Source organism: Procambarus clarkii, chromosome 3 (genome assembly GCF_040958095.1).
Source record: "Procambarus clarkii isolate CNS0578487 chromosome 3, FALCON_Pclarkii_2.0, whole genome shotgun sequence".
In the NCBI taxonomy this organism is placed as follows: domain Eukaryota; kingdom Metazoa; phylum Arthropoda; class Malacostraca; order Decapoda; family Cambaridae; genus Procambarus; species Procambarus clarkii.
Window position 1 is genome coordinate 4130870 of NC_091152.1, and position 26273 is coordinate 4157142.

At 46.0% G+C, this 26273-nt stretch overlaps 1 long non-coding RNA gene across 1 annotated transcript in view; it reads right to left on the reverse strand.

Annotated features, from left to right (window-relative positions):
• Positions 1-6344: 6344 nt before the first annotated feature.
• The window catches only part of LOC138368188 (uncharacterized), a 36172-nt gene continuing 16243 nt past the window's right edge, over positions 6345-26273 (reverse strand). The window contains exon 3 of the long non-coding RNA XR_011229521.1: positions 6345-7037. This is a non-coding gene — a long non-coding RNA (uncharacterized lncRNA). The remainder of the gene's footprint in view (positions 7038-26273) is intronic.

A 26273-nucleotide genomic window follows, 5' to 3' on the forward strand; every position in this document is an offset into this window, starting at 1 on the left:
TACTCCAGATGGATTGTACCAGTACAAATTGCTTCCGTTTGGTATGAAGAACAACAGAAGTTGTTTCCAGAGGATGATGAACAAAGTGCTAAGAAGGATGGAAGGCTGCGCCGTGTATATAGACGATATAGTGGTGTACGCCGATAGCTGGAAACAACACATGAATCGACTGACAGAGTTGTTCCAACGGTTGGAAGAAGCGAATCTGAGTTAATCTGGCCAAGAGCGAGTTCGGGAAGGTCCGATTTGAATACTTAGGTTTCGTCGTGGGCCAAGGGGAAATGACTCCAGTAGACCAGAAAGTGCTGGCAATCAAAGAATATCCGAATCCCAGGATGAGAAAAGAATTGTTACGATATCTGGGGATGATTGGATACTATATAGAGGATTTTGCAAGAACTTCTCGACAGTGGCACACCCTCTGACTGAATTGCTATCTAAGAACGTTAGATGGAAGTGGGGGGAAGCATGACAGGAGTCCCTTGAGAAGACTAAGAAGTTGTTAACCGAAGTGCCAGTGCTGATTTCACCTGACTTTGAGTCAGACTTTATCTTGTATGTCGACGCTCGCGATGTGGGGATTGGAACCATGTTGGCTCAAGAGAAGGACAGAGTTCACCGTCCAGTGGCATTCTACTTGAAGAAATTCGAAAAGTATCAGAGGGCTTATAGTACAGTGGAAAAGGAAGCCTTAGCCCTGATCCTGGCACTGAAGCATTTCGACATCTATGTGGGTGGAAGTACTAGACCAGTGCGAGTGTTCACCGATCATAACCCCTTGACGTTCGTGCACAGGATGAAGAACTCGAACCAGAGGCTGCCAAGATGGGCCCTACTGTTACAAGAGTGCTGGCTAGAAATCAGGCACATTAAAGGAAGGGAGAATGTGGTAGCAGATGCCCTCTCCCAGATTTACTAACAGATATGACTCTTATTTTAAGGGGAGAGGTATGTTACGGTGCCCTCTCCTATTTCTTTTGTTTGCCTGTTTTAAGAGTCATATCAGCTCTCCCTACCGATTCTCTGAGAAACAGGGAGTCTGTTGGTATATGTGGCGACCAGATCGGCCGCCAGATAAGGGAGAAATTTACATAATAATTTGTAGGTAAGGGGATAGCGTCGCTCTGATATAAATGAAAGAGTACCCCCTACCTGCAGATATGCAGTTTTGTAAAGGACACTAGCCGATTGCAAATTGGCAGACTTAGGTCCCGGGCGACCAATCAGAGCCCGCCGTGACGTCACCGAGTGCCCCGGGCGGCGCCAACGTCAGAGCTGGTCTGACTACGAAAGGGAGAGGACGTTTCTCGGTCAGCTCTCAAGGATTTGAGGCTCTACAAGCCTTACTCAGTGGATTAGAGCTAGCCATCGCAACCCACCATCGTTATTGGAGACCTTGCGCTTCTGGGAAACAAGAAGCAGCCAAGTTCATTGAGCAGAGGAGTGCTAAACTTGGAAAAACGGTCGGCGACGACACTGGGCGGCGCCGCTTGAGTTGAAGGTCTGGAAGGTGTGGTGAGCAGGCCTAGCTGTGACCGAGTCACGTTCACTGAGGACTTTGGAGGGACGACACCATTCCTAGGGCAAGGCACAACGCCTTGCGGAAGGGACGAGTGTGTGCATATAGTGATTAGCTCATTGCCCACTGGTGAACCAGGATTGGGATATCTGAATCTCTGGGAGTGGTTCGGCGACGACGCGAAGGTTTCACGACACCTGAGGACCTATGGAACGTTCCTGGATCGTCAAGAACCGACTCGGGAAGCGTGGGAACCTCACACCATCGAGGGACAGGCGTCGTGAGCCAGGAATGTAAAGGCAGATCAATTTCCCTCCCATTACCCCTTGTTTGATTAGGCTAGATAGGCCATTATGTTCATATATGTGTGTTATAGCATAATGTTGATACACCAGTAGTAGGATAGGCTGCAGGACAGCTCGTGTCCAGGACTGTTGACGAGGACAGTGTTTGGACGACGGGGCAGTTGAGGAGGAGGTGCCGACGTGGACGAAGAGGCCCCTCTGTGAGGGAGTGTATGGCCCCCTTTTATTAATCTGCCCAGTTGGAGGAGTTAGTGGAGGTCGTGAAAGAAGAGTTGCTGACGATCTCCAGACTTATTATTCTCATTTTTCCATTCCTGTATTGCTTGTAAATGTATGTGTGATCATGTAGTTTATGTCAGTAAATTCACACATTTTATCATTGTGTTTAAGTGTGCCTCCATAATAATTTCTATGAGCATACACGAGGGTTATCATAGTACTACCTAGTGAACACCACGTTTTCTACAGAAGGTCTTATTGCCTGGAGAGTGGTAAAGCAGCACAGACTTATATAAGAGTGTACCCTAGGCCATCCGACCAGTATCAAGGCCGAAAGAGTAGCGACACTGTGGCAACAAGCAGTATAGAATACACCCACTGAACTGCATTGCTGGGGTGCTGGTATCTCAACCCAGCTGGCAACCTTGTTAAAGGAAGATAGGGAAGGCAGGCGGGAAAATAATTCCTGCAACCTTTTTGTCTGGCAGGCAAGACTCAGGGAAATTTATTGTTAAAAGGTAAGCCTGGGTCTTCCTTCACTTCTCCATGGGTCTAGGTCGGAATTGCTAACAGCAGTTTCCCCGTGGTTGACTGAAGGGCTCCCAGGGTGAATCAGTGGCACCCCACAGTGGTGGGAGTAAAGACCTGCGGTGGTGGGTACTGCTGATCCTCTCCTGTGGGACCAGGAGATTCCGGTGAGTCCCGAGAGTCGGAGGGGCTGAGTATTCTGCCTTCTGAGCCCTAGCAGCCGATTGCTAGCCGAGCCCCAGCCCACCCCGCCGTGACAATATATATACAGTATACTAAATATACTGTATACTAAAGCCATGAGGAAGCTGATGTGAACCCTGTGTTGTTGCAGGACATTTAAATCATGAGCGGCACCCTCAATTGTATATATACAATGTGCACAATTCAGCGACATTTACTCAAATTCTATATATACAATTTGTGCAGTTTAAGGGTTAAGGACCTGCCCAAAATGCTATGCGTGCTAGTGGTTTTGCAAAAATGTAAAAATTCCAATATTGTAACATCCACTGCTGGCCACTGGATGGGGGAGCAGTGTACAGGATACACATCAATTGTGACTAGTTCTCGACATAAGTCAGTTGCTTTATTTATTTATTTATTTATAAGAAAGTACATTGGGTTTATGGTTGTAAAAACATCAGTGCTATGTACTTTCTTATAAAGCCACTAACACGCATGGCGTTTTGAGCAGGTCCTTAATCTAACGGATAATTTTAAGTAGGTAATTTCTAGTAAAATTTAAAAATGTTAAAAGGTACATTGTAAGAAAATTTGAAGAAGACTAGTAGGTACACTAAGAAAATTTGAAGAAGATTAGTACGGACATAATAGTAAAATTTGAGGATTATCAATAGATACATTGTAGCCTAATTTGAGAATTATTTCTAGGTATATTATAGTAAAATATGCATTCAATATAACCACCATGATATATGATAGCAACTGTACCATCATGATTTTATGATAGCAAATAGATGATTTAGAAACTATACTTGTGGTCGATCTCGAGCCCATTGTTGATGTGCATTGAATTTTGTAACTAGCTCACCTAGACTAACTTGCTTAGCTAAATGAATTGCGGGGTACAATCCCTGAGTCCATTATATGCCTCTATAATCCTTTCACTACCACCCACAAGATGGGTATGGGGGGTGCATAATATATGAACTAAAGTAAAAACTAATTATGTACTCTCACAAATCCATTGTACCTTCTTGCATATAAATTATATAAAGAGAAAGGATTATATCATTAACGCCAGAGAAATTAGTGGGAGTTAGGTACATACACTCTTGATAGATGATGTTTATGATTATAGAAATTTCTGATTAGGCTAGGCTATAATTCGCTACTGGTTTTGGATTTGACAGCATGCACCGAGAGAATTGTTTTCGCTGAAATAATCTAATCATTTCTTTATAAAACTGAATGTGGAATTCAACAGCAGATATCCGTGAACAGCGACTTGCAGACGAGTCACAATTACGTGGCTGAAATATGTTGACCAAACCACACACTAGAAAGTGAAGGGACGACGATGTTTCGGTCCGTCCTGGACCATTCTCAAGTCAGTTGTGACGAGGGAGGGAGGCAAAGGCAATAAATAGGCAAGAGAGAGGTGAGGACAAGAAAATCTTAGAGGAACTAAAAGCAAGGCAAAAGGTACAAAAGGTAAGGTATAATAAAGGGGAATAGTAATATGAGTTCCCTTCACATCTGAACTCGAAACTTTTACTAATACCTTTCGTCCTCTTGACATAAAGCTCACCATTCGACAAACTAACACACTTCATAGCAATCTAGTTCACACTGCAGCTCCTGCTTCTAATGGTGCTGGTGTTTACTCTATTTCCTCTTCGTCTTGTCTTCTCCAATACTTTGGTGAAACTGGCCGTACACTTAATGACACACAAAGAACACAGAAGAAGTGTTAAGTCTGCAGACATAAACAATGCTCTCTTCTGTCATGTTAGGGATTCTAATCATCCTATTGATTGGTCTTCCTCCAAAATAATCTTTCCTGCCTCTACTCTACACAGACGTCATCTTATTGAATCAGCTCTGATACACAACATACCCAACATGAACTTGAGTCCTGGCTTTGTTGCTGTTGACTCTTCCCTTTCACAGTATATACTCAAATGCTCTAAACTTTCTAACAAACGTGACCTAACATAAGCTTACCCTTCCATTTATCTTTCTTTCTCTTTTCTTCTTTCTTTTTCTTTCCCTTGTTTTCTCTTACGATCCCTTTCTTATTCCTATTACTATCTCTAAACATATCAAAAAAAGTTTCAAAAACTGTGGGCATTCTTTCTAAGATCAGATATTATGTACCACGCCCTGCCCTGGTGACTCTCAATTACTCCCTTATCTATCCATATCTCAACTATGGTATTTGTGCTTGGGGCTCTACTACCCAAAATCACTTACGTCCTCTAATTACTCAACACAAAGCTGCTATTAGGACAATATCCAATTCTGGCCCCAGACATCACTCGGTACCCCTATTCAAATCCCTGAATATGTTAGACATTAAGTCACTGCACATTCTCTCATGTGTACTATACATATACAAAACGCTAAATTGTAATGCCAATCCTGATCTCAAAAGCTTCATAGAAGGTTGTAACAGAACCCATGAGCACCACACCAGAAATAAATACAGTTTTGATATTCCTATAGTACGACTTAATCAAACCAGAAATGCTCTACAAATCAAGGGGCCCAGGATGTGGAATGACCTTCCCAACCATGTTAAAGACAGTACCTCTCTCAACCAGTTTAAGGTAAAAACGAAGCTATACCTAATAAATTCCCTGTAACCTACCTTACCTCTCTATTGTCAACCCATGTATGTTTTTTTTTTTTTTTTTTTTTTGTTTTACAAATCAACGCTGTTTTAATGTAATTTTCTGTAATAATTTGTAATTGTATTTGTGCTGTTTTTTCAACAATGTTCCCCCCTCTTTTACCTCTATTTTTATTTGTACTCAACGCATATTTTTCTTTTTACCCATTAGTTTTAAGCTTTAGTCAGTAGTGTTTTTTCCTGCCCGAAACGCTTTGCGTAATAGTGGCTTTAGGCATTGTATGTACTAGCTCTTATCTATAAAGCCAACAAACTTTGTAAAATCTCTTTATGTATGTACCTTTGCCTAAATAAAAATTATTATTATTATTATTATTATCCTTTATTACACTTTACCTTTTGCCTTGCTTTTTCTTCCTCTAAGATTTTCTTCTCTTCACCTCTCTCTTGCCTATTTATTGCCTTCGCCTCCTTCCCTCAACACAATTGACTTGAGAATGGTCCAGAACGAACCAAAACGTCGTCGTCCCTTCACTTTCTAGTGTGTGGTTTGGTCAACAACAGCGACTTGATACTGCAAACTGTGACACTTTTCCCGCAACACCCAAACTCCACGAGTCTACACTGGCAATATCAGCTATTTTTTGCATTTAATTTTTTTTATAGTAGATTTATAGTTAACGATTGTAGTTTGTTGTTTTAATGATATAGTAATTCTGCAGTTTTAAATTAATAATTTTTTTTCTGAAGTTTTCTCAAGTATTTATTTAATTTACCTGAATTGACCTACTTATTTACGTACCGCTTTAAAAATTAACTCGGGGAGTTAACTTCAGTAGTAAATCCCACAAACTTCAAGTTACTTTGAAAGAGCAGGGAAGAAAGGAACACCAGAAGAAATAATAAAAAAAAAAATTTACTATTAGCATATGTATATATTTAAAAAAAAATAATATAATTTCCTACCCTAAATAAATAAATTTCAAACTATATCATAGAAAATAAATATCCATTGCAAATTGTGATTAAACAAAGGGATTTAGAAAATTCTTTATCTTCATTTAAAGTGCCTAAAAATATGACTGAAAATTAGCTTTCAAAAATAGTTTGTACAGCATAGCATTCATATGAAATGAATATTGCAAAAAAAATATCTTGGTATTTCTTCAGCTTTAAGACATATACAGCTAACATTATACATGATGTATATTATAATAAGTACACTACTGTAATAATTTTCCCTTTAATACCAAATGGTAAACAAAAATACAACTGCAATGTGTTACTTGAATATATACATACTGCACCTCTAATATTTTCACACTGTGAAACAATATAACACAGAGGATGCTACAACAACAAACAATAGACTTAATATACTGACTGAAGACTAAAAACTCTTATGGTACACAGAAATAGTCATACAAATAACCTAAAGAACAATTTTCAAGTTCAAGATGAGATTAAGTAGCCTTCATACAAAAATTATATATGCACTGAAAGTAATGAAGACAAATATATAGACAACACTGGAATAAGTCTTGAAACATGATTTGATGAAGCTGTTGGATCTCTTGGCTTCACTTGATTATTTGTTGCTGTCATGCGATTGTAGGCTCAGAAGTTTCAGAATTTTTCCATGATATTTCTGTAGAAAAATAACCAAAGGAAAATATAAATGAGTGTGGGGGGGGGGGGTGTTGGACAAAGAACATGGAAACTGCAATTGGAGGAGGGGGGGGGGGAAGACCTAAAAATCCCCTCTAATGTTTTGTAGGTTATGGATCCCCTGTCCAACCAGTGATGGCATCCTTTCTCTCAGAAAGAGATAGGAGATATAGCTCTATCTATAAATATCTTTGGCTAACTGCTAACAAACTCACCCTTACCATTGACAAAACCTTTTATATTTTGTTTGGTAATAAATCCTCAGATCAAAATAATCTAAGTAATCACAATAATCTAAAATAATCTAAGGCAACATGAAAAGCACATGGAAAGTAAGTAAGTAATTATCAAAAGAAGGCACCAAACCGGGAAGGCTATGTAGCACCATCAAAGACGCAAAATAATCAGAGGGCGCTAAATATCACCAAGGATGCCAATACGAGAACAAAAACGCATAAGGCGAACGATATCAAAAGTATCCGAGTCGCCAAGAATTCTATCGAGGGACAGGTGACCGCGAGGGGCGGTCGGAAAGCAAGACAAGCACATGGAAAACCATCTCTTATATCCTAGGAAAACAACACTCCCACAACCAGATAAAACTCTCTAAGGATGGCTATACACTGTCAACTGATCTAGAAATGGCAAAATGAGTTTATTAGCTTCTTTTCATCGGTTGGTGCTAACCTTGCCAGAAAAATCCCTCAGACACATATCAACACACATCTCTCAGGCAGCTATCCAAACTATCTTCTTCTCTCACCAGTTAGCCTGTCAGATGTTGTGTCCATCATACACTCACTAAAAACCAAAGCTGGGAACATCAGTGAAATCCCATCCATTGTATACAAGAGTGCCTCCCATGCCCTTGCGCCACCTATAGCTCTGCTGTTTAACAAATCCCTAGTGTCATACCTTCCCTGATATCCTTAAAAAAGCAAGAGTAACACCAGTTCATAAAGGAGGCAATCCTGCAGACTAACAATTTTTTTTTTTCTCTACCACAGACAAGGCCACACATTTACAATGCTAACCAGCATATATACATTTTCTTCTGTCCTCCATGGACAGGGTTAGAGATCAGTTAAACATATAGTTCAGGGATTTATTGAACACTCGACCACAGAAGGTGATTCGGTACTTTTAAATATGGAAAATGGGACAAGACCTTAAGTTAAGGGCCTTAGAGCATTCAACTCCGAGGCAAGAGATATGGGGTGACCAAGACAAACGAGTGTCAAAGATTAACAACAGAAGTTTAGCAGAATTGTTGTACAAAAGAGGATTACCATAAAGCGACAGAGGGGGGAGGGGGGTGGTGGTCGAAGAAAAACCTGCTTCTGAGTAAAGGTCATAGCACAAGTCTTAGCTGTAGAGAACTTCAAGCCATAATTGGTGGCCCAAGACGACACGGCATCAATTGCAAGTTGAAGCCGCAGTTTGAGGAAAAGCCTGTCATCACTGACAGCAGAGGGTAAGATCGTCAACATAATGAGTGGAGAACATGTCAGAGGGAAGGAAGGAAAGAAGACCACTGAGGGTAACCAAGAAAATAGTGCTCAGAACACTACCTAGGGATACACCTTCGTATTGCTGAAAAGAGGCAGAGAGAATGGTACCAAGCCTCACTCATGAGGAATGACGAGAGAGGAAGCTCGGGAGGAAGAGAAGGAGATTACCATGAAGGCCAAAAGAAAAGAGTTGGGATAAAATAGGATCACTCCAGGTGGTGTCATACCTTTTCTAGGTCAAAAAGGACAGTAACCACGGAGGTCTTCGAAGCAAAGTCAGTACTAACGTAGACCTTCAAGTTCACGAGGACATCAATCGTGCTGCAACACTTACAAAAGCCAAATTGAGAAGGGGAAGGAGGTGAGAGTGTTCCAAGAACCACATCAAACACACACTGACCATACGTTCAAAGAGTTTGCAGACGCAACTTGTGAGAGCACTAGGGCGGAAGTCTTTAGGAGATGACCCTAGAGAACAAGGTTTCCGAGAAGGAAGAACAACTACCTCAAGCCAGTCCTCCCAGTCCTCAGGGACTGACAACGACTCCCAGACATGGTTATAAACATTCATTAAATACTGTATTGAAACGTGCATAAATAGAGATGGCGAAGCATCTCATAATGAATATCACCTGAGCCCACAGCTGTAGAACCCCAGACGGCCAGGGCAGACTGGAGTTCTGAGAGAGAAAGTAATATTATAGGGAAGCTGAAGATGAGTGCAAAAATCTAAGGGGACAAGATTCGAGAAGGGGCTTACAAGTAAGGAAAGGAGGAGGAAGATGAAAACTGGTGCTAACAGTCGAAAAGTGTAAACCCAGTTCGTCGCGACCAACACCGAATCCGCCACAATAGAACCACGGAGGTAAAGGACTGGCGAGACATCTGGAACAAACTTGCCCACTATCTTACAAATTTTCTTCCAGATCAGGAGCAGAGGAGTGTCAGACATAATGGTACAAACAAAAGATCTCCGACCCTCACGCTTAGCCTTACGGAGGGGAGAGTGAAAAGAGAAGGTGACAAGGCTGCAGAAATGGTCACTTATATAGGTCATTAAGAATCTACCAGGTGCAATCCAAATAAAGAGAAGATGAGCAGAGAGAAAGATCAAGACAAGAAAGGATGGGATTGCAGGAGTCAACATGAGAGGGCTCATCAGAATGCAGAAGAGACAGAAGAAGAGAGGACAAATTGTTCAAGGTGGCAGCCCCGGGAGTTCGTCAGAACATCTCCCCCAGAGGGTATGCTGACAGTTAAAAAATCACAAAAAAGGAGTCCAACAGATCAGGAAGAGAAAGCGGAACATTTGGGGGAAGATAAACTGAACAGACTGTACACCATTTACTCACAAAGATACAGGCTGCAGAACACTGAATGGGCGACTGAAAAAGTAGGGAAACGAAGGGAATATCATGATGAATCAAGAGAACAGTAGAGTTGTGGGCCCCAGCAAAAACTGGAGGGGAAGAGAGAAAGGAATATCCATGGATGTGGTTATTTGGGGGTCTTGGGGGCTTTCCGTCTTGCTCCAGGTAGGGGTGTTTATTTTGGCTGGGAGAGTTTTTTTTTTTTTTGAGGGGGGGGGGGGTGTTTTTTGGCTGCATTGTGGCTACAGACAACCAGCTTTACTATCAATGTGGCGGTCTGTTTCTGACAGCTAGTTTACTAGTGGTGTGATTTTTATTTTTTTTATTTTTTGCCTGTTGTGGACAGAGGAAATCTGCTTAGCTCCTTATTAGGCTAGCCTAGATTGTGTTGGTGGTCCTCGACTGTTGTCCCAGAGGATTCACAACTGCTACTGGCAGTCAGTTTGCCCATACAGACAAGGTTCTTCCAGCTTTACTGGCCCTAGTGCCTGGGCTTTCCAAAGGGCTGATTCACCCTGGAAACTACTGGCCCTGGAAAACCCATGGGCTCAGTTGCACCATGGATAAACTCATGGTCATTTGGCCTCGGTCCTGCATTTCTTCGGTTTTCTGGCGCTGTCTTTGGATTGACTTTCAGAGGATGTGGGGGCACTGCGTGAGGGGCCCCCTCAGTTGGGGGTTCTGGTTACGGCTGCTGCAGCGTTATCTGCCTTGCTGAAGCTGTTTGACCCCGATCCTCCAGGAGGGGGTTTCGTTGTTTTCACCTCTCGTCTCACATGTCGGTAGGCTGTGCTTGCTCTGTCTTTGGATTCAGCTTAGGCCCTGGCTCTTTGACCTTCTTCGCCATTTTGTCCTCTGTTGTTACCGAAGAACAGTGTTCTCCAGTTTCTGTCGGCGGCTTTTGCCAGTTGGCAGCCTATTTTGGACTTGTTGGTGCTCCATGGGGATCGTTCTGACCCTCTTGGTTGGGTCTTGCAAGGGCTTGGACCTCGTTTGGTCGGGGTTGGCAACCCACTCTCGCACAAGACAGTACATATATGACTTATTGCTTATAGTCACTATTTGACTGATTAATACATACATATGTGGTATATGCCACGCTATATTTTGTTTTTAAGGTACAAACTCTTCCTATAGATTTGCTAAACATCTTTTTTAATATTAGGAATTTATTTTTCAGTTTTATTAAGCAATAGGGATTTTATAAAATATTTGACATAATCCTGAGTTACTTTACAATTTATGTAAATATTTTGGTTTTGTTTTATTATTTTTATAAAACTGTAATATCAATACTGTATAGGTATAGGTTAAGTACTAATTTTAATTAAGAAGCAATAACATGCTTATCTTAACATACTAAGAAGGTTAGGGTTAGGTCGGTGTTTTCTATTCAGCTTTTCAAGGTAAACTAAAATATTCACAATAAATTAGTATGTCACATATGCACTTATTAATAAACCAATATTGACTATAAGCAATTGCGAGAACGGGTTGCAACCGGACCTTGGTGCCAGTTTCTTTATCCAAGTTCCCCAGTGTCTTCATCTGGTCGGTGCGGTGTTCATACAGTGTGAAGTTTGGCTTCTCAGGGTTCACATCGGCCCTTTCATGCGTTGTCCCATTGGCCGGGGGATGGGGGAAGGGGGGGGGGAAGGTTTGCCTCTCTTTGCCTGTGCCTGGTCCCATCTTGAGAGGTTATCTTGAGGTTATCTTGAAATGATTTTGGGGCTTTAGTGTCCCCGTGGCCCGGTCCTCGACCAGGCCTCCACCCCCATGAAACAGCCCGTGACAGCTGACTAACACCCAGGGACCTATTTTACTGCTAGGTAACAGGAGCATAGGGTGAAAGAAACTCTGCCCATTGTTTCTTACCGTCGCCCGGGATCGAACCCAGGACCACAGGATCACAAGTCCAGTGTGCTGTCCACTCGGCCGACCGACTCCCATGATTCACGTTTTTTTTTTTTTCAAGTCGTTTCTTCCAGCCTTAGGTGGCTTTGGGCGGCATATCCTCCCAATTGGGGGTCAGGTCTTCGGGACAGGCCTCTTTCCCGTCCATCTGTCGGGTCATCACGGAGTGGGTGCGCTTGGGGCATGGTTGAAATGATTTTGTCTCTCAAGTGGGTTTCCCCCACTTGTTTCCAGTTCTGAAAAAGGACTGTGTGGATCTTCAGAAGATTCTAGACTTGTCTCATCTCAACGGGTTGATTCCTTGCCCCTCTTTTCAGATGACTACGTTATCCTAGGTTTGGTTCATTCTCAATCAGGGTGCTTGATGATTTCTCTAGTTCTGAAAGACGCATATTGGCACGTCCTCCTCCATCAGGGTTTCAGGGATTGGTTGGGTTTCGTGGTGGGGCAACAGGCTTACCCCTTTCGTCATCTTCAGTTTGGCGTGAATCTGGTACCTCCCAATTTCACACGTTCCCACGACTCGGGTCATGGTGGCCTATCTGCATCTGCTAGGTCTTTGGATTTTGGCCTCCCTCGACGACTGGTTGGTATGGGCTCCCATCTGGTTTGCTTGTCTGCTATCCATGGATCTGGTTCTTTCCCAGCTTCCCAGGTTCGAGTTCCTGGTGAACTGGCGGAAGTCCCAATTGGTTCTGTCTCCAGGTTCGGACTTGGCTGGGCCTCGTGTGAGATTCTCTGATTGCATCACTCTCTCTTCCTTTTAGCAACCTTGCTCCAGTTGCTGTATCACCTTTGGCTGTTTTTACCCGATACCTGATATTATCTTCCTAGGTGACTTCAACTTGCCTAGTCTCAGATGGAGAATAGTAAACAATAATATTATACCAGGAAATCTATCGGGACCTAACCAACCACAGATTAGAGAACTACTTAGATTCTGTGACAAATTTTCACTCAACCAGCAGATATCGGAGCTAACGAGAAATGAAAATATTCTAGATCTGGTCTTTACGAACAATGAAGACAATCAGGGACATTACGATATTAGATACCACATACTCAGATCACAAGCTCATTGAAGTGCAAACGACCATTAATACTCAGAATAAACCTAAAACGTTGATAAAGCGAGAGGGATTATTCAGTAAATTAAATTTTAATAATAAAAGGATAGACTGGGAGATAATAAACAGGGAACTTACAAACATTCCTTGGGAAACTGTTCTAAGTAATACAAGTCCTACAGAAGGAATAGAAAAACTGACTTCGGAAGCGTATCAAGTCTGTCTGAAACATGTTCCTTTGAGGAAAGTCAGAAAGAGATCCAACGAAGAAAGAACGTAGACGACACTATAAAAGAAGGAAAAAATAAAGGAAATGCTTATGCAGACACGAATTTCCCGTCAAAGAAGGAATAATTTAAATAGGAAGACTGAAGAAATCGAGCGGAAATTGAAACACTCATATCAAACTGAAGAAAGGCAGCTAGAACAGAAAGCAATTCAGGAAATAAAGAAAAATCCAAAATACTTCTTCACATATGCAAAATCAAAAGCAGAAACCACTGCCAGTATTGGACCTATTCGTACAAGTGAAGGTTCATACACGGAGGATGACAAAGAAATTAGTGAAATCCTAAAAAAAAAAAAGCAGTACAAGGACACGTTTAGCACTCCAATAAACAACATAAAAGTGGAAGATCCAGACAATTTCTTTATGCAGGACATCCAAACCCCTGTAAATATAACCGATATCAACACGAGCGTACTAGACTTTGAAAGAAAAATTGAAAACTTGCCCATGCACTCGGCCCCAGGTCCAGATTCATGGAATTCAATATTTATAAAGAAATGCAAAGTGCCGGTAGCACAGGCATTCAGTATAGTGTGGAGGAAGAGCTTGGACACGGGGGAGATACCAGATGCACTTAAAGTAGCAGACACAGCACCTCTACACAAGGGAGGGAGCAAAGCACTGGCAAAGAATTATAGACCAGTTGCACTAACGTTGCACATAATAAAAGTATTTGAGAGAGTGATTAGGAGTCAGGTCACCAATTTCATGGAGACCAATGACCTTAACAACCCCGGCCAACATGGATTTCGAGCGGGAAGATCGTGCCTCTCACAGCTACTTGATCACTACGACAAAGTCCCTGAGGCATTAGAAGAAAAACAGAATGCTGATGTGATATACACGGACTTTGCAAAGGCTTTCGATAAATGTGACCATGGCGTGATAACACACAAAATGAAGTCAATGGGAATAACCGGTAAAGTAGGATGCTGGATACTCAGTTTTCTGTCAAACAGGACTCGGCGAGTAACAGTCAACCATATAAAATCTAGTCCAAACGCAGTTAGAAGCTCTGTACCGCAGGGTACAGTTCTTGCACCGGTGCTTTTCCTTATTCATATATCAGATATAGACAAAAATACAACTCACAGCTTCGTATCATCCTTTGCAGATGACACAAAAATCAGTATGAAAATTACCTCGGCTGAAAACATTGAAAAACTTCAAGCTGATATTAATAAAGTTTTTGACTGGGCATCAGAAAACCAGCATTGAATGTAATGAAACGCCATTTTCTGGGTGAGTCCCGGAGGCTCCCCGGAGCTATCCCAGGCTGATATGCTAATGTCAGACTTTGGCATCAGTCATGTGTATGGAGTTCTTAGGCCTACCGGGGACCACGGCCAGAACCGGGCCCCCTCAGAGAGGCAAGGGGAGCAATGGCCTATAGAAGCCCCCGTGTAGTTGGAAGCATTCTATGTCTGCCATCGACCGGAACAGGCACCCAGAAAGGTAAGCGCCCCAAAACAAACCCCTATTCTGGTTAAAATTGCTACCTAATACCGAACTAGTGGATAGAACTCCCCAACCGAAAACAAGCAAATTAGTGTGACGTCACACACTGCCGCGCCGCTGTCTGCGCAGCTCCCCCCTCCCCGGGAGGGGGAAGGGGGAGCCCCAGACCCCCTGCGCCGGCTACCCACACCTCAGTTCGAGGCTGGATGTCAAAAACGCGAAAAACCGCCGACCGGAGGGAGGGAGGGATGCCGGGGAGCCTCCGGGACTCACCCAGAAAATGGCGTTTCATTACATTCAACGCTGGTTTTCTGGGGGGAGCCCCGTCGGCTCCCCGGAGCTAACTACCCACAGACAGAAAAAGAGGGACTTACCCGGGAGGCGGTCGTCGCTCACCCCTCAACTCGAAGCCGAGACAACTGGCTGCAACCGCCGACCCAAAGCAACACAGGCCCGACGAGGGCCAGGGACATTCACAAGGTAACGAGCAGCCAGGACCCTGTTCGACCGCCAAAATCCCCGCGCCCGAATATCAGACCAAGACATATTCCCAAAGACGGCAGCAAGAGCCGCGAACTTACGAACGTCATGGGCACGGGGATAGACCGCAGGCTGGCTAGACCTAATAACCCTGCGGACGACCTGAGAGACCCGAACCCGCGAACAGGGAAGAAGGGAAACCGGATCAACCCACAGCGCGTCCCCGGACACAGAAGTTGTGGCGCGCAAATAACGGCGAAGCGCCGCAACCGGACACAAAACATGATGCACCCCCGGCCTGACCAACCAAGCATCAACCACCCATGGACCCCTCCGGAACGCAGCAGTCTCATTCTTCGCCAGAAAAGAAGGAGACGGCTGCAAACGAACAAAACTATCACCACGACCAAAAGAGCAGAAACCCCTGCGCCGGAGGAGAGCATGAAGCTCCCCTACCCGACCCCCAGAGGCCAAAGCCAACAAGAAAAGTGCCTTGGAAAAACAATCCTGGACCGAAGGGGCCACAACGAAACGAGGAGATGAAAGGAAAGCGAGCACTCTGTCCAAAGACCAGGACGGCTCGGGCGACGCATGAGCAGGCCGGAGGTGAAACAATGCACGAGACAGCTTGCGAAACGGCACAGACGTAACATCGATACCGAAAGCAAGCTGAAGCGGCTCCGCCAGCGCCGCACGATACGAAGCGACAGTGTTAGGCATAAGATGACGGTCCTGAAACAACCACGAGAGGAAGGACAAGACCACCCGAACAGACAAGGAGCTAACACGACGAAGACGCAAAAAGAAACGGAAGGACCGCCAGGAAACTTCATACTGCCGCCGAGAAGAAGCCCTCAGGTGGGACACCAACAAGGAGGCCACCCGATCACCATAGAGATGATGATAGACTCGAGTCAAAAAAACCATACGCGAAGACTCGAGGAGAAGATCGAACCAGCTACGTGACGTACCGGCCCGATCTGCTGAAAGAGGCGGAGCCGCGGGAAAACCCTCGGGTTCGGACACCGAGCAACCAGCGCCTGAAACCAAGGCTGGGCCGGCCACCAAGGGGCCAGAAGGACAACTCTCCCCTGGTAAGTCTCTAAGCGAGTCAGGACCTGGAGCAACAGCCGAACCGGGGGAAAGAGGTACAGGAACCCCCACCTCGACCAGTCGAGCCGAAAGGCATCGACCCCGACGGCCTCGCAATCGGGGGAAGGGCGCCGCATAAACGGGAAGACGCCGCGACCACGCCGACGCGAAGAGGTCCACCTCGGGGCGCCCGAACGTCTGGCAAAGCCAACGGAAGGACTCGTCGTCGACCGTCCACTCCGTGGAGAGGGGAACGAAGCGAGACAGGGCGTCGGCCAAGACGTTGGACACGCCCCGCACGTGAACCGCCAGGAGAGCCAAACCCCGAGAACTCAGCAGACGAGTCACCCGAAGCGACCAACCCCAAAGAGACAAGGACCGCATCGAACCCCCGCGGTTCAGGCAATGAACCACCAGAGAGCAGTCCGAATGGAGCCGAATCGTCGATCCGCGGGCCACCCGAATCCTCCCCAGAGCAAACCACACTGCCGCGAACTCCCGCACCGTACTGTGAGCTCGACGGAAGGACGGATCCCAACACCCCTGGCCGGCCTCGTGAGCACTGGTCACAAAACCCCAGCCGAGAGACGACGCATCCGTGTACACATCGAGCGAGGGCTCGGGTAGGCGCCAAGGCACTGAACCCCGAAAAACCCGAAGAGGAAGCCGGTGACGCAGCAACCGACGCAAGTCCCCCGGGGGTCGAACTCTGCGATTGCGAGAGAGGCGGAAGGGGGAACCCCGAAGGAACCAGAACAGCCGTCGAAGCCAAACCCGACCCGGCGGGTAGACCACCATCGCGAAGTTCAGGCTCCCGCACAGCCCCTCGAGCAACCGCCGGGTGACCCGAGGGCCCTCCAGAAACAGACGAAGGCGGGACCGCAGCCGCAGGAGAGACTCCGGAGGGAGAGACAAGGAGGCGGTCCGAGAGTCCCACACGAGACCCAGCCAAGTCCGAACCTGAGAGGGAACCAGATGGGACTTCCTCCAGTTCACCAAGAACCCGAACCCGGCGAGCTGGGAAAGAACCAAATCCCTGGCTAGCAAGCAAGCTGACTGGCTGGGAGCCCAAACCAGCCAGTCGTTGAGGTAGGCCAACACCCGAACACCTAGGAGACGCAAACGAGCCACCACAACCCATGTAAGGCGTGTGAACACGCAAGGTGCCAGGTTCAACCCGAACGGGAGACAACGAAAGCGGTAACTCAGACGCCCCACTACAAAACCGAGCCAGTCCCTGAACCGCGGATGAATCGGGACATGCCAATAAGCGTCCCGGAGGTCCAGGGACACCATCCAAGCACCCGGCTCCAAGAGGAGCCGAACCTGAGACAGCGTAGTCATCCGAAAGGAGGGGCAATGAACCCAGGGGTTCAGACGGGACAAGTCCAGAATGAACCGCAGGTCCGCGCAGTCCCGTTTCGGAACCGGAAACAGACGGGAAACCCATCTGAGGGACGACGTCGTTTCAACGACGCCCAAGCGTACCCACTCCAAGACGACTCGACAGAGCGCAGGGAAAGAAGCCTGCCCCGCCAGCCCCGACCCCCCAAAGAGGGGAGGGGCCACCCAACGCCACCGCAGGCCGCGAGACACGACCCGAAAGGCCCACGAATCGTGGGACCAGGCGCGGGCGAACAGCGCAAGCCGCCCCCCCATCGCCCCGTCAAAGGGGCAAACTGCGAAAGGGCCGGCGACCCTTACGAGACCCAGAACCCCGCACAGCGCGAACACCGCGCCGACTAGACGAGGGAGGGTCCGCAGGAGGAGCCAACCCCAAACCTGACACCAGAGGCCTACCACGACGAGAGGAACCCCGAGCCCTGGCACGACCTTTCCGGGAAGACCCACCCCGGGACCCCCGGAAAACCAACAAGTCCGACATCGGACGACAAGCCACCGACGCAGCCTGAATAAACTGCGCCACGGCCGACTCCCCAAACAGGAGAGGACAAAAAGGTGAAGAACGCCTAAGAGCCAGAGCCCAAGCAGATTCCACGGAGGAACCCAGCACCGCCTGCCGACACGCGAGACGGGAAGCATAGAACAGGGAAACCGCATCCCGCAAAATCGGCGTGAACAGCTTCAACAAGGCAGCCGACGAACGCGCAGCCGAGGACAAGGTGCCGGACCCCGGGACGGACCCAAGCGTCCCCACATCCTCCACGAGCCAATCCGAAGACAGCTCCAGGAGGGAAAAGAACCGCAAGGCCGAACACAAAAGGCCCCGAGCGCGCAAGTCCTCCGCCACGAGCGCCGCCGAAAGGGAGGGAACCTGCACATGGAGCTGAATAACGCCCACATCGCGGGGAAGGGCAGGGGCAAACAAGCACTCATTCAGGTACTCAAGTTCACCCCCCAGGAAAACCTGAAGCACCGTGGAAGCTTCCCGCCACTCCAGCGTGCGGGAACGACAGAAGGAATGCCAGGAATCCAGACCAAACAAGGGGCAGTCTGCTAGCCAGGACGACTCCGGAACCTCGTAACGGAGCCAGAAAAGGAACGAAGTCCCAAACCTGAACGTGGACGGATCCATTTCCGAGGCATAATCCGGGTCACGCAGGAGGTAAGCTGCAAAGGCCGCTCGCACCACACCAGGTTGGATGCGATAAGCTGAAAACCTCCGGAAGGACGGAACCGACGTACCCGGGGGAACACGGAACCGTACCCGGGGAGGGGCCGACACCAAATCCAACTCGTACGCAGAGGGGGGGAAAGAAAACCCCACTCCTTGTAACAATAAGCCCCGCTCAGTGGGAAGAAAAACCCAGGCGGGGTCCAGCGGGGCCCAAGGCCCCCCAAGTCAGCCCCTCCCCAGCCTCGAGGTCCGTCACCACAGGACCCGAGGCCGAGTCCTCTCCCCAAACCCCGACCCCACAAGACAAGGACGGAGCAGCCAGAAAAGCTGGAGGAAGGGGGGCCCACTGGTCAGACCCTGAAGCTTCGGCCGGGAGACAAGACTCGAATGCCTCTGCCGCCCCCCCGGAAGGGGCAACCCCCGAAGCTGCCCGAGTCTCGAGATCAAGTAACCCCTGCTCCGAACCCGAAACCCTCAGACGCTTCGGGGCCGGAAGCAGGGGCGGGGGACCAGAACGAACAGAAGGGGAAGGACGAGGAGGTGCGGACTGAACCAGGATCGAAGCGACCCCCACCCCCAAGTCCGGGTCTCGAAAAGCAAAGCGGGGCAGCCCCGGGGCATCCGGGGAAGCAAGCAACCGAGCGCGTTGCAACAGACGAAACCTAGACTGCAACGCACGTGCCGCCTGTACCCGAATAGAATCATCAGAGGATTGGGTAAATTGAGTCATAAGCAAGCAGCAACACTCACAGGACTCAGGGTCGAAAGTATCACCGACCCAACAGGCAGCGTGGCAGAGGCAAAAACAACGAGGGTCACCCTGAGACAAGGGGACCGAGCAACCCTCAAACTCGCACACAGCGAGTGGGGACTCCGGGGTCACATCCATCGGACCCACGCGCCCCCTAGGGGATTCCCAGGGTCCTGAGCGTTTACTTTAAGAGGACTCGCGCTCAGGTAGTCCCAGGCAGGGTGCTGCAAACCGGCGCCCAAAACTACCAAGCAACACTTCTAAAGCTGAACCCCAGGGACGTGTACACTCACGGGGACCTAGCAGGGGGCGCCACCGAGGAGAACAGTGGAAGGGCAAAAACAAACTGAATAAAATGACAGAACCCCCCACCAGGCAAAAACAAAAAGAAAAACAAAACCCCGCAAGAGGACAGCGAACCCCAAGGAACAGAGCCGGCCGCGATGTCGGGAAATACAAGCTGAGCAGCACCCTGCGCCCCTACCAGTGCAAACTGCCTCTTACCTGCCGGTAACAAGGGAGAACAGAACACCCAAGAGCCCAAGAGGCGGCCGAAAAACCGAAAGGTAAAACGGACCAGCAGAGGCAGACCCCGAGGAGCCTGTGGAAGGCGGCCCCAAGCCCCAAGGGCAGTACTTACAGGGCACCTAGGGAAGGCAGCCCTAGGCGCATGCAGCCCGAGTACTGAAGATAACTCCTGGCTCTCGCACCCACAAAACTAACACCACACTCAAAGCACAGTGCAGTAGCGACACCGGAGCCAGAGCACACGACCATCGCCTATAGCATCAGCCTCAAGAACTGAGGTGTGGGTAGCCGGCGCGGGGGGTCTGGGGCTCCCCCTTCCCCCTCCCGGGGAGGGGGGAGCTGCGCAGACAGCGGCGCGGCAGTGTGTGACGTCACACTAATTTGCTTGTTTTCGGTTGGGGAGTTCTATCCACTAGTTCGGTATTAGGTAGCAATTTTAACCAGAATAGGGATTTGTTTTGGGGCGCTTACCTTTCTGGGTGCCTGTTCCGGTCGATGGCAGACATAGAATGCTTCCAACTACACGGGGGCTTCTATAGGCCATTGCTCCCCTTGCCTCTCTGAGGGGGCCCGGTTCTAGCCGTGGTCCCCGGTAGGCCTAAGAACTCCATACACATGACTGATGCCAAAGTCTGACATTAGCATATCAGCCTGGGATAGCTCCGGGGAGCCGACGGGGCTCCCCCCAGAAAATAACATTATGTTTAACAGTGATAAATTCCAGGTACTCAGATACGGTAAAAATGAGGACCTTAAACATAATACAGGGTACAAAACACAATCGAATCTGCCCATAGTAGGAAAACGTCATGTCAAGGATTTGGGAATAATGATGTCTGACGACCTAACGTTTAGGGAGCATAACCAAGCAAATATTGCATCAGCCAGAAAAATGATCAGATGGATTACGAGAACTTTAAAATCCAGGGACCCCATCACAATGGTTGTACTCTTCAAGTCACTTGTGTTGTCCCATCTTGAATACTGCTCAGTACTCACTTCCCCCTTCAGAGCAGGAGAGATTGCTGAAATAGAGTGAATTCAGAGAACATATACAGCATGCATAGATGTGATAAAGCACCTAAATTATTGGGATCATCTCAAAGCCCTCCAAATGTACTCACTAGAAAGGAGACGAGAGAGATATCAAATAATATACACGTGGAAGATACTGGAGGGCCAAGTACCAAATCTACACAGTAAAATAACAACGTACTGGAGTGAATGATATGGAAGAAAATGCAGAATAGAACCAGTTTAGAGCAGGGGTGCCATAGGCACAATCAGAGAACACTGTATAAACATCAGAGGTCCACGGTTGTTTAACACCCTCCCAGCGAGCATAAGAAATATTGCCGGAACAACCGTGGACATCTTCAAGAGGAAACTAGATTGTTTCCTGCAAAGAGTACCGGACCAACCGGGCTGTGGTGGGCCTGTGGGCTGCTGCAAGCAACAGCCAGGTGGACCAAACTCTCACAAGTTGAGCCTGGCCACGGGCTGGGCTTAGGGAGAAGAACAACTCCCAGAACCCCATCAACCTCACAAGTCAGGTAGGTCAGTCTTAGTGTTTTTCCTGCCCGAAACGCTTTGCGTAATAGTGGCTTTAGGCATTGTATGTACTAGCTCTATCTATAAATCCATCATCGTTTTGTATCTCACCTTGTATGTATGTACTTTACCTGAATAAATATGTGTATTTGTATTTGCATAATATAGTGTATGTGTTCATTATACATAGGATTGATACGCAAAAACAAATAGAATGTATTAGGAACTGTGCGCAAATAATTAACAAAAATATATTCGCGGCAGCGCGCGCATCCTGCCCCGGGCGCGTACGCCACGGGCGAACAGGTAATGATGACATCATGTGCCAACTTTTGGACCCCATAGCAGCCAAAGTAAGTACAAATTTGAGTTTCAGTTACTATAACCATACTCAGGGAAGGGTTTTTGACACTTTCAAAACTTTTTCCAGATAATTTATTTCCTGCACACTGGGGGAGGGGGGTGGTGCCATATTTGGAAGCTGTGCAGTTGAGGGGTTAAGATCCATAGGACACTAGTTCTTGGTATCAATATTAGGGGGTGGTTAGTTCCAAATATGCCAAAAATATGCAATAAATGAAAACTAGTTTAATTTCAATCAAACTTTTTTGACAAGTTGTATATGAAAAGGGTTTCATCTGGTCCAAGTCTCAGCATTGTAGCGTAAATAGGAAGGGAGAAAAAAATATTTAATGTAAAAAATTTTCCAAAATGGTCAAAAACGATTATCAAACAAAAGTGTCAACTGAAATCATGTCTATGACTCTCAGCTATCACAATAGCATATATTAAAAACAAATTATAATTAGTTTTATTAAAAAAAAATTAACATTTTTTTTCTTATTTGTTTATCGGGCGATTTGCATGAAACTTATACACCTGACTGCACGTAAGCCTATCTGAAGGGTGCCAATTTTGGATGAAATTGGTTGATGTCAACCTCAGCCACAAATGGCAGTACCTTAGACTTTAATATTTTAAAGATTTATTTTTCAAGTAACATAAACCAGTCGGGACTTTCATTTTTATTCAATTTACATGAAACTTACACCTTATATGTAAAGTTTAGGTCTCTAAAATCTGAAGGAAGCATTTTTTCCTAAGTTCATTTATTGATTTTATAAATAGCAATAAACATGATATATTTGCATAATATTTGGGGGGGAACTTTGACTATTTGTATTAGGAAAACTAAAGATGTTTTGGAAAACCCTTTTCTACAGATCCTTTATTATATGTTAATGTGTCAGAAAAGTGTCATAGTATGATTATATCTGAAAAGGTGAAAGGTTTCAACTCATTTGAAATTGTGTAATATTCGTTGAAAAAACAAAAAAATTAAATCTCCCTTTCTATTTAGGCTGTAGTACTGAAACTTTGAACAATTGCAGCCCTTTTCATATATAACTAGTCAAAAAATATTGGTCGATATTGAACAACTTTTAAAAGAACTATCTAACGGCCCCTTAATCCACTTGCTCATTTTTGTTTTCCACTCTCATAAAGTGGTGGTCCTTCATAGCTATTGAAGTTTTCATTATTTAATTCAAATATTGGAGTCAGATTTTCCCACAGGGAATGATACACAACACATTATGGATGGAGGGGGATGATACATGCCACATTATGATGGAGAGGGATGATACATGCTACATTATGATGGAGGGGATGATACATGCTATATTATGATGGAGAGGGATGATACATGCCACATTATGATGGAGGGGATGATACATCCTACATTATGATGGAGTGGATGATACATGCTACATTATGATGGAGGGGATGATACACAACACATTATGATGGAGGGGGGATACACCACATTATGATGGAGGGGGATGATACACACCACAATATGATGGAGGGGGATGATACTCACCACATTATGATGGAGGGGATGATACACACCACATTATGATGGAGGGAATGATACACAACACATTATGATGGAGGGAATGATACACAACACATTATGATGGAGGGAATGATACACCACATTATGATGGAGGGAATGATACACCACATTATGATGGAGGGGATGATACACACCACATTATGATGGAGGGGATGATACACACCACATTATGATGGAGGGAATGATACACACCACATTATGATGGAGGGGATGATACTCACCACATTATGATGGAGGGGATGATACACACCACATTATGATGGAGGGAATGATACACACCACATTATGATGGAGGGGGATGATACACACCACATTATGATGGAGGGGATGATACACCACATTATGATGGAGGGGATGATACACACCACATTATGATGGAGGGAATGATACACAACACATTATGATGGAGGGGATGATACACACCACATTATGATGGAGGGAATGATACACACCACATTATGATGGAGGGGGATGATACACACCACATTATGATGGAGGGGATGATACACCACATTATGATGGAGGGGATGATACACACCACATTATGATGGAGGGGATGATACACACCACATTATGATGGAGGAGATGATACACACCACATTATGATGGAGGGAATGATACACAACACATTATGATGGATGGGATGATACACACCACATTATGATGGAGGGAATGATACACACCACATTATGATGGAGGGAATGATACACACCACATTATGATGGAGGGGGATGATACACACCACATTATGATGGAGGGGATGATACACCACATTATGATGGAGGGGATGATACACACCACATTATGATGGAGGGGGATGATACACACCACATTATGATGGAGGGGGATGATACACACCACATTATGATGGAGGGGATGATACACCACATTATGATGGTGGGAATGATACACACCACATTATGATGGAGGGGGATGATACCACATTATGATGGAGGGGATGATACACCACATTATGATGGAGGGGATGATACACACCACATTATGATGGAGGGGGATGATACACACCACATTATGATGGTGGGAATGATACACACCACATTATGATGGAGGGAATGATACACACCACATTATGATGGAGGGGGATGATACACACCACATTATGATGGAGGGGATGATACACCACATTATGATGGAGGGGATGATACACACCACATTATGATGGAGGGGGATGATACACACCACATTATGATGGAGGGGGATGATACCACATTATGATGGAGGGGATGATACACCACATTATGATGGAGGGGATGATACACACCACATTATGATGGAGGGGATGATACTCACCACATTATGATGGAGGGGATGATACACACCACATTATGATGGTGGGAATGATACACAACACATTATGATGGAGGGGATGATACTCACCACATTATGATGGAGGGGATGATACACAACACATTATGATGGAGGGAATGATACACAACACATTATGATGGAGGGAATGATACACAACACATTATGATGGAGGGGATGATACTCACCACATTATGATGGAGGGGATGATACACAACACATTATGATGGAGGGGATGATACTCACCACATTATGATGGAGGGGATGATACACAACACATTATGATGGAGGGAATGATACACAACACATTATGATGGAGGGAATGATACACAACACATTATGATGGAGGGGATGATACTCACCACATTATGATGGAGGGAATGATACACAACACATTATGATGGAGGGGATGATACTCACCACATTATGATGGAGGGGATGATACACAACACATTATGATGGAGGGAATGATACACAACACATTATGATGGAGGGGATGATACACACCACATTATGATGGTGGGAATGATACACAACACATTATGATGGAGGGGATGATACTCACCACATTATGATGGAGGGGATGATACACAACACATTATGATGGAGGGAATGATACACAACACATTATGATGGAGGGAATGATACACAACACATTATGATGGAGGGGATGATACTCACCACATTATGATGGAGGGAATGATACACAACACATTATGATGGAGGGGATGATACACAACACATTATGATGGAGGGGATGATACACAATACATTATGATGGAGGGGATGATACTCACCACATTATGATGGAGGGGATGATACTCACCACATTATGATGGAGGGGATGATACACAACACATTATGATGGAGGGAATGATACACAACACATTATGATGGAGGGAATGATACACAACACATTATGATGGAGGGGATGATACACAACACATTATGATGGAGGGGATGATACACAACACATTATGATGGAGGGAATGATACACAACACATTATGATGGAGGGGATGATACACAATACATTATGATGGAGGGGATGATACACAACACATTATGATGGAGGGGATGATACTCACCACATTATGATGGAGGGGATGATACACAACACATTATGATGGAGGGAATGATACACAACACATTATGATGGAGGGGATGATACTCACCACATTATGATGGAGGGAATGATACACAACACATTATGATGGAGGGGATGATACACAACACATTATGATGGAGGGGATGATACACAACACATTATGATGGAGGGGATGATACACAACACATTATGATGGAGGGAATGATACACACCACATTATGATGGAGGGGATGATACTCACCACATTATGATGGAGGGGATGATACACAACACATT